Consider the following 10308-nt stretch of genomic DNA (forward strand, 5'->3'; position numbering starts at 1 on the left):
GTAATAAGTCATACTGGGGCCTATTTCCCTAGGATATGGGACTATAGAGTCACCCCAGGGCTCACTGCCCTATCCTTTGCATAACCGGCCTTAGAGCTGGCCCAGCATACCTGGCGCTTTAATTTTCCAACGACCATTGGGTCGGTCAAGCGTATATCACACTCCTGATTAGGACTAATCATATCGACCAGAGCTTAACGCGCTATTGCTGCCCTTGACTTATAAGTCAATGCTTTTCAATCAGATAATGAATACATGCATACATCATTTAACAATTATCCAAATAAAAAGTATTCAAGCATGCTTAATCAAGCAATCACAAGAACAATCATAATCATGCTCATTTACAGGAGCCCGATCCCTAATCATATCTATATTTAACAACAGGGCCAAGCCCTAATCACATAAATCATGTATTGGGTGCAGTTTTCTTACCTTTGGTCCAAGCACAAGTTAATTAACAACAACCCCGAGCACGATCTAGTCCCAAGCCCTAGCGGTACCCTCAACTAAGAATTATGACCCCTGAGATGTTTCCTACTCCAATCCTAGCTTCAATCATCCAATTTCCAAGCTTCTCTTCCTAGAAATCCAAAAGTTTCCCCCAAGTGTAAGTGAGAGAGATAGAAGGCAACGGGTGAGAGAGAGAAAGAGTTATGTTTCTTTGTGTTTCTTTGCTTTGAAAGGTTCCAAGTGACTAAGTCACTTAAGCTTGGTAAAAGACCAACGTACCCTTTGCTAAACCCTTACTCATCTAATGCCCCCAAGGGCAAATCCATCTTTTTTCACTCTTACTGCTAATCATAATTAATGCCTCATAATCCTTGTTATCTCCAATATCCTCAAATAATCACTAAATTATTTTGCCATTACCCGATAAATCCCGGTAATGTACTAAGTTACCAAAATACCCCCAGGCTCACCCCGAGCCGGGTATTTGACCCCGTTATGACTAAACTGCTAACTTGCTCCCTAGGATCACCTCGTGCTGAATAACCCAAATATATACACATAATAATGTGGTCTCAATCACATAACACATATATTCACGTATGACATCAACGGGCCAAAATTACAAAAATACCATTGTAATAAGAAACGGGCCCACATGCATACTTAACACACCTAAACATGCTAATATAGTAATATTATAATATAGCTCACATAATTCATATAATCACAAACATGCACATAATATTCAATTATAGTCCTCCTGGCCCCCTAATCAAGGCACTGAGGCTTATTAGGGAAATTGGGACGTTACAGTTCAGCTCACAAAAGCCTAATCATGATGCACAGTGAAGGATCCCAAAAGACTTAGATATTCCTTATACACACATTAATGCTCAGATATTATAATGTATTTATTACTTGATATTGGGGGCATAGAATCAATAGGTGAGGACACCAAAAATTTAACATGCGCCCGAGGCGACCTCCTTGCCACTGATACCCCACAAGGTCAAAAAGTGAGACCCTCACCTTGTGCGACTCTAAGCACTTTGTTGGAAGGCACCTCGCACCTAGGAGGGGTGGTGCCTCGCGGGACTACTGCTGCATGTCGAGGGTGGCGCCTCGCGAGGGAAGGTACCTCACGCCTAGGAGGGACGGTGCCTCGTGGGACTGCTGCTGCACACCGAAGGTGGCGCCTCGTGAGATCCATGTGTTGCACTAAGGAAGGCACCTCGCGAAGGAAGGGTGGCACCTTGGGAAACCCCTATCTCGTGCTAAGGAAGGAATCTCACACCTAGGAGGGGCGGTGCCTCACGGGACTGCAAACTTTCACTGAGGATAGAGCCTCGCGAGACACGCACCTCGTGTCAAGGGATAGTCGCACCTCAGGGGGCACCTCGAACCAAGGAATGTTCACACCTCATGGGACCCCCCCACGTTAAGCACCAATGCAAGACCTCTCAAATAATGCCCCTATAAACCAACTCACAAGTGCCCTCACTTAGCCAAGCATTGAGGAACTCAAGACATGGATACGACCCAAAAAAGTGGTATAGTTGATAAGGCTCTCCTACCAGTGCAAAAGATACACGCGCAAGTCCTGTTCCATGTCAGTAGTGGTAGTACAAGAACTATACATAGTAAGGAACCCCCAACACACCTATGAGGTTTGTACCTGACAAGTAGTGGAGGTACGACATGGTACCAAGGTAGGAATACTTTTACAGACCCTTGACACATACTGGAGTCGACCACCACTCCTCCAACACCACTACCACCTGCACCATGATCACTTGTAGCCTGGATATGTAGCTCTTTGTCCCTTCGGGACCACAATGTACCAAGAGCCATTAAAGCTCACCTATAAAAATGACCTCACTTCATCATTGAAGGGGGTTGAAAAATTCTTGTAACACCAGACTATTCTAAGAGAAATATACAAGTTTTCTTCCATTGTTCTTCTGCAATTTTTCTCTAAGTTTCTACTAGTCTTTCTAAGTTCATAAGTTTCTTGTTAAGTCTTTGAGTTTTCAGCCCTTAATCCGTTGACAAGTTATTACTATCAACAGTATGGCATCGTTTGTGGGAAGGACAAGTATCAAGCCGTTGTTCTTCCATTAATTCAGACAAGAAGAAATGCCAAGGCATTCTAGACGCCTGCAAATGTCTCAAGATGTTAAGATCCACCTTGACAGGGACCAACTAAGAGTCTCCAGAAGAGACCCTCCACCACCTGAAAATGGAGGTATGCCGGAGGAACATCCAGCCCCTAAAGAGGAGAAGGTTGAATCATCCCCTGCTGTCCCACCTAACAGAGGTCCCCCAGAACCACCAGCCGCCCATGTGGGTGGCCTGGGTACATGCCCTCCCTCTCGACCACTGACTGCACCGTGCTCTAGCCACTACGGCCCAAGTCCCTCTACGCATAGGCTCAGAAAGAATCTACTGGTGCACTCCGTGAGTTCTAGCTCTAGAACTCGCTTTTATGAGGATGAGATACGTGAGCTGCACAAAAAGAATTAAAGGTTGGAAACCACCCTAGAGAACATGGAGGAGGTGTTGAACAACCAGTGCCAGGGAAGTCAAGCATTCCCATTCCCAAGAAAAATGAGAAGCGTGAGAAGGGAGAGACCATTGTCCCCATGGATAATGGGAAGACCCGACTTTTAACCAGTAACACTCCCCGTAGGAAGCACCAGGAAGGGTCTAGGCCAACGAGGTACTCCCAAGAACAAAAGCGGAGGGACGACGCTGGTCATAGAAATGGGACTGAAGTCACCTCCAAAGAAGCACCCCTAACCTAAGGAAGGAACTCAATAGGAGAAGGTTAGATGTAAGGACGACCCTAAGGATGTAGGAATGGGAAGACTAACCCTCCTGACCTCAGAGACTCCTTGAATAAGAGGAGATGAGAGCTAGACTCTGAGAAGAGAAGCCTTCAGAGCAAGATAGTTACCGCATCAGGAGGACACTTGGATGATGATGAATTTGATTATGAATCACCCTTCATTAGGGAATCAAGATGGAGAGGCTCCCAGCCAATTTCAAGGAGCCTCACATGGCCCCATACGGGGGGTACTACTGATCCCAAGTACCATTTGGACACCTTCAAGAACCTGATGAAATTGAGGGGAATCATTAGCAGGGAAAGCTGTCATTGCTTCGCAGTCACCTTGAAAGGAGCCACTTACAAGTGGTTCAAAAGGTAAAAACCAGGGGCCATCAGGCCCTGGCAGCAATTTTTGGATGAGTTTCTCCAACAACATCATGTTGTTGTGACTATGCTATGCCAGGTACTAGTCTGGAAAACATAAAATACGGTGAAGATGAAAGCCTGAAAATCTATATACACAGGTTCAACATGGAAGCAGCTAAAGTAGGAAGCCTAACCCAAGGGGAATTCCAGATGGCTATCACGATCGAAGTATGCCCAGGCAGCAAGCTATGGGATTATATGCTCAAAAAAGAGGTCACCAACTTAAATGACTTCTATGAAAGAGCACAAAATACATTCTCGTTGAAGATGGTGATGAGAAACTTGAGGCAGGAAGAAGTGAACTCCTATCCAAGCCCTCATCCCATGAAAGTTCAAATGGTGCAAAGAAGAAGAGAGCGTACGAAGGCAAACACCATACAAACCTGACAGATACTAGGGTATCTTCCTCACAAATGAAAATCAGGTCCCTTTCAAGAGACCCCCACCAATGAAGAGAGAGTGATCCAAAAGGGACACTAGTAAGTATTGCCAATACCACAATGATGTTGGCCATACCATGGCAGAGTGTACCCATTTGAAAGTGGAAATTGAGGAACTCATACGCAGGGGGCACCTAGGCAGGTATGTCCGAAGGGAGAACCAAAGACCAGATGAAAGGCCAACCTCACCGCGAGCCCAAGAACAATCCCTGGAGGTGCAAGGAGAGGTAAGAACGGACTTTGGAGGTCTAGGGTTTGGAAGAGAGTCAAGGAAGGAGCGAGACCAGTATGTCAGGGAAGCTAGGTGGAGTCCCCCCTTCCCTTGCACCATGAGCCTGGAACAACGACCCCCAAAAAGCTTTAAAGGGGAAAGTGATTTGATAACCTTCACAGAGGAAGACACATGAGGGGTGCATTCCCCCCAAACGACCCCCTAGTACTGACCATCCAACTGGCCAATATGAGAGTGCACCGAGTTCTTATGGATAATGGAAAGTCTGTAGATATCTTGTATCGCCTTGCTTAGAGAACATGGGCTTGGGCATTAGGAACTTAAAGCCTTGTAACACCTCCATATGTGGATTTATTGGAAACTCGGTACAACCCTTGGGGACAATTGAGCAAGCCCTCACTATGGGAGAGCAACCCAGACAGACCACCGTCATGGTAATCTTTATTGTAGTGGATTGCACGGAGACCCTCCCTAAGAGAATTGACGGCAGTAACCTCTATATACCACCTATTCGTTAAATTCCTAACTCCTGGGGAATAGCTAGGATGAGAGGAAAGCAGATGGAGGCGAGAGAGTGCTACAATACCTCCCTCTGCGGAGCATCAAGGAGACGAGAACCCATGGCGATGGTGGTACATGGAGGTATGAACTCATAAGAACTAAACCCCTAGAGATTAGACCGCAAAGTCACTGAGGAAATCAGAATTCGAGCCAATGAGAGAGAGATGGATCACCTACGCACTAAAAACCAGAAGTTGGAAGAAACGGTGCAAATAATGTTACAGGTGCTCAGTTGCATGGCACAAGCAAGGTCCGATGTACATTTTATCAAGAGTATGAGGCAAGAACAGGGAGGAGAGGAAATAACTACTCCCATCGTGTAACGCCCTACTAATCAGAGACTGTTACGATGTGTGTTTAAACTAGTGTTGGACACGCTAAACAAGTCATTTAGACAAAAACATGTGATTAGGTAACTAATGGTTCAATATTAAAAATCTTGGTCAAAGGAATAAACATTTCCATTAAAAAAATTAGTCTTTACATGGGATCCAAAAAATTAAAGTCTAAAAGTCATTCACAACTCAAGGATTACAAAAGAAGCCAACCTAAGCGGCAAAACAGGGTCCAACCCTAGTTCCTCTATGATATCTCGGCCATGATGGTCGAGCAGACTACATATGTACATTGCCCCTGTAACGTCTCAAATTATCTAATAAGGCTTAGGGCCTTGATTAAGGGGTCAGGAGGGAAAATAATGGAATTATATGTTTATGTGAGATATTTTTGTGTATAATTATGTTATTATATGAGTTGTATGGTAATATAACTAGATATGCATGTTTAGGTGTATTAAATATGCATATGAGCCCATTTCTTATTAGAAGGGCAATTTTTGTAATTTGGCCCGTTATGGGCATAATGGCATATATATGTGATATATGTGCGAGACCACATTATAATGTGGGTTTATTTGGGTGACTCGGCATGAGACAATCTTAGGGAGCAAGTTAGCAGGAAAGTCACAACGGGACCAAATACTCGACTCGGAGCGAGTCAATGGGTACTTTGGTTAACTAGTACATTACCGAGTTATCGGGTAACGCGAATAAATATTTGAGGATATATTTGGAGTTAGCGAGATTATGAGGGAATATCGAGGATTTTGACCATTTTTCCCTCGAGGACATTTTTGGTACCCCGAGCCTTGGGATTAGCATAAGTTACTTGAACCTTAAGAAAACAAAACACTCAAACACTCAGCTCTCCCCACCGACTCCCCCTCTCTCCCTCATTCTCTCTAAACTTTTGAGTGAATTTCTTGAGAAACTAAGTAGATTTTTGGCTAAAAGCTTGGGAATTGAAGGCTTGAACTTGGGATTGGATTAGCTACAACTACGAGGACATAAATTATAGCTGAGGTAAAGCTCTAACCCTTGTTTTAGATGAATTTTGTTATGGTTTCTTAGTGTTCTTTAGGTATTCTTGAGCTTTATAGCTCAAGTGATGGATTGTGAGTTTTGATGGGTTTTTAATTAAGTTTTAGGTTGGGTTTTGTTGTGGGTATTTTGCTGATATTGTTTTGAGGATTGAATTATAGTTCTAGGAATCATTTGGGAAGATTTTGGTAGGTTTTTGGCTGGAAAAAATAGAGGAATTCTGGGTTTGTAGGGTCAGGTCGCGGCCCTGTTCTTGGGGCGCCGCGACCCAAGTGAACCCATGGCTAGGTGGGGGGCTTCTGCTTTGGAGGCACCACAACCCTCTAGGGCAAGTCGTGGCTCGCATCTTGTCTCCAAGCAGGAGGGGCTCTTTGACCTGGGAGGCGCGCTGCGGCCCTTAGGGGCAAGTCGCGGTGCACCTGGGCTGTTTTGGCCACCTTAGGTCTTGAGTAACAGGAATTCAAACCTAAGGGCTTAGGATAGATTCTACTACCCTGTTTAGTAGAGTTCGACGTCCCGAAGGCTAGGACTCGGTCGGGAAGCCTTTATTTGATTGTTATTGATGGGATCCTATATTAAGGTTGTGACTAGATTACCGCTAGAGGCTCAGAACCAAGATCGTGCTTGAGGGTCGTTCTTATTATTACGCTATACTCGGACCTGAGGTAAGAAAACTGCACCCAATACGTGATATATGTGAATAAGGCTTGGCCCAGTTGTTGATTATAATTATGAATGGGTAGGGCTCGACTCGTGAGAATGAACGTGAAATTAGGTTATTCTTGAATGCTATATGTCTGATTAATTGTTTAATGAATTCTTGCCTTGTTGCATAGGTAGGGCTCGAACCTATTAAGGAACATGGCTATTAATGTGTTTGTGTTTGATTGGTTAACATACCATGATTTATATGTATGCATACTTGTACTATCTGAAGTATGCTTATCAGTAGTTGGTTATCTGTTTATCTAGTTGTTTAATGTGATTATTAATATCTTTGTATTTAACTGATTAAGCATTCGTGAATTCTCTGCTTTAGGATAACTGTGAAAAGTTGTGTGATTGCATGCATTATTTGATTGAAAAAGCCTTGGCTTATAAGACAAGGGTGGCAATAGCTTGCTGAGCTCTGGTCGATATGGTTAGGCCTAACCGAAAGCGCATTATACGCTTGTCCGACCCAATGGTCATGGAAAATTAAAGTTTCAGGTACTCTGGGCCAACTCTAAGGTTGGTGATATAGAGGATAGGGCACGGGCCCCTAGGGTGACTCATTAGTCCCAGATCCTTGGGCGTTGGGCCACAGTATGACTTATCAATTATTTATTTAGGGCAGCGGGCCCCCGTTATTACATGGTGGTCATTTATTGTTAATTGTATGCATGCATGAGTAGGTTATTACTGCTGGGCATGCTAAATAAGTATTCAGAATATGTATTTACTGTTCATGCTCATATTTAAGTTTTCTTGTTGAGCCTTGGCTCAAGGGTGTTATGTGGTGTAGGTAAGGAAAAAGGAAAGCTAAACCAGCCATGAGTTGGAGAGCTTCAGTGGTGGTGTGTACATATGCGGCTGCTAGTCCAGCACGGCCTAGGATATCTTAGAGGATCTAGGGTCATATCCTTGATTTTGCCGCTTAGGTCGGATGATTGTACTTTTGACTTATATATACCCTCTTAAACTTATGTTTGTAATATGTTAGGGATCCCATGTATGTATTAAACTCTTTAATGAAAAGTCAACGGTTCCTTTGACCAAAATTTTTAACCCTAACCCTTGACATTAACCTTAGTTACACGTTTATAACCAAATGACTTTATTAGCAAGTCTAACACTATTTAAAGTAGACAGTGTAACGGTCCTGGATTAGGAGGACGTTACAACTTTGTATTAGAGCTGCCAAGGTTTAAGGGATCCTGAAGACTGGCCGGACATGTACACTCGCCACTAAAGGCAAGCTCGACTCAAGGTTCGGTAACAATTTATGTGATTATGTGTTTAACTGCTTAAATAGGATATAAGTGCCTTATCTACATGCCTGTTTAGGGAGCATGAGATATTCTAATAGGGCCTGTCTCTTGACTGTTGTATGAAGGATAAAGAACATGCTTATTAGCATTGTTATTGCTTATGAATGCAAGGAAATGCTTGTTAGTACTGTGATATTGGCAGGGATTATAGAACATGTTCATTAGAATTGTTATACATGTATAAATGCTTGAACATGCTTATTTTGCATCTATTTGCTTGTTCGGTCTTGGACCGTCAGGCGGCAAGAGGTATAATCATCACTTACCTAATGGTCGATTTGATCACTGTAGAGTGGGTTAGATATTAGTATGATTCCTTGAAGGTCAGAGGGGTTGGCTAGCCAAGAGATGTAGGCCATGGTAGAGAATAACCAGGGCCAAGCCCCACCACTAGCTCTAGAAAATTGGCAACAAGTGCTTGCTAATATGAAGCTAGGTTATAGAGGCAGGAGGATGAGATCCGCCTCTTGAGACAGCATTAGGTTCCAGTAGGGAACCCACATCCCACAGTACCGGTAGTGACACAACCAGAGGTGCCAGCGGTAGTACCACCCCCGGCAGTGGGAGATAGATGGGAGCCCCTGTATAAGAGGTTCAGGAAACAACTCCCTCCAGTTTTTTAGGGAAGCTCAGACCCATTGAAGGCTGAGTAATGGATGACTATGATAACCACTATCCTAGATTTTATGAGGGTAGGTGGTAATGAGAGAGTGGCCTGCACCACTTACATGTTTTGGGAGGAAGCCCGAATATGGTTGAAGGTGGTATCCCAGACCAGGTCAGTAAACACCATGGAATGGGAAGAATTCAGAACTTTGTTCAACAAGAAGTACTACAATGATGCAATTAAAGTTGTGAAGGCTAAAGAGTTCAGCAAGTTACTTTAGGGTAACATGACAATGATTGATTATGCCCTGAAGTTTGACAGATTGGCAAAGTTTTTCGGAGTTCTGGTGCCCACTGACGGGACCAGAAGAGAGAGGTTTCTCCAGGGGCTATAGCGTATGATAGCCCAGAATGTTCGTATTACTACTGTATCAGGGATGACTACCTATGCACAGGCTGTGGAGAAGGCGCTTATAGCTAAGAGTGCAGAGAACAAGATCTAGCATGAGAATGCGGCCATAAGGGATTCTAGGAGGCTTGGACCTCAATTTATAGGCTTTGGTAGGGGCGAAGGCCCTAGTGACCAAAAGAGAAAGACTGTAGATATAGTTTCAGCTCCATGGCTAGATAAGAGGCCACGAGGCATAAAGATGAGCCGCCAGGGTGGTGGTGAAACCTAGAAAGCATTCCCGAAGTGTACTCGGTGTAGGAGAAGCCATATTGGGGAATGTCGGGCGAAGGCCTGCTTCGTCTGTAGAAGTGTGGGACACTTAAAGAAGGACTGCCTATAACGCCCTACTTCCTTAGAGCCGTTACTAAGTGAGTTTAAAGGCGTGCATTCAACTCGCTAATCAAGGTTTTAGGTCAAATAGTGTAATTAAGCCATAAACAGAGGAAAAACTTTTGAAATAACTCCATTTCATTGAAAATCATAAAAGTTTAACACTTGGGATCCCAAAATACAGTTTAGAAATATTTACAACATATAAATTGAACCACGTCGACTAAACGACAAAATCTTGGTTTATTTACAATCATCTCCCAAAAACCACTGGCTGTGGCAGCCAGGCAGGCCAAACATGTACACGCTGCTACATGTCTGCTATACTCATGGTTGGTTGGCTTTCTCCTTGCCTTTACGTGCACCACAGAGCATCTGTGAGCCGAGGCCCAGCAAGAAAACCCACAAACAGATAACATATGCAAAACATACACCAAGTATATAAACTGGCCATCATTAGGCTAAACACCTACGGCCTAGCCGTCCCAGGCACTTTACCCAAACTTAAAAACAAGCCTACTAACATGTCTAACTCATCCCAAGCATCCTAACCATACACAACTCAACCAC

This window comes from Humulus lupulus, chromosome 3 (genome assembly GCF_963169125.1).
Source record: "Humulus lupulus chromosome 3, drHumLupu1.1, whole genome shotgun sequence".
NCBI lineage: Eukaryota > Viridiplantae > Streptophyta > Magnoliopsida > Rosales > Cannabaceae > Humulus > Humulus lupulus.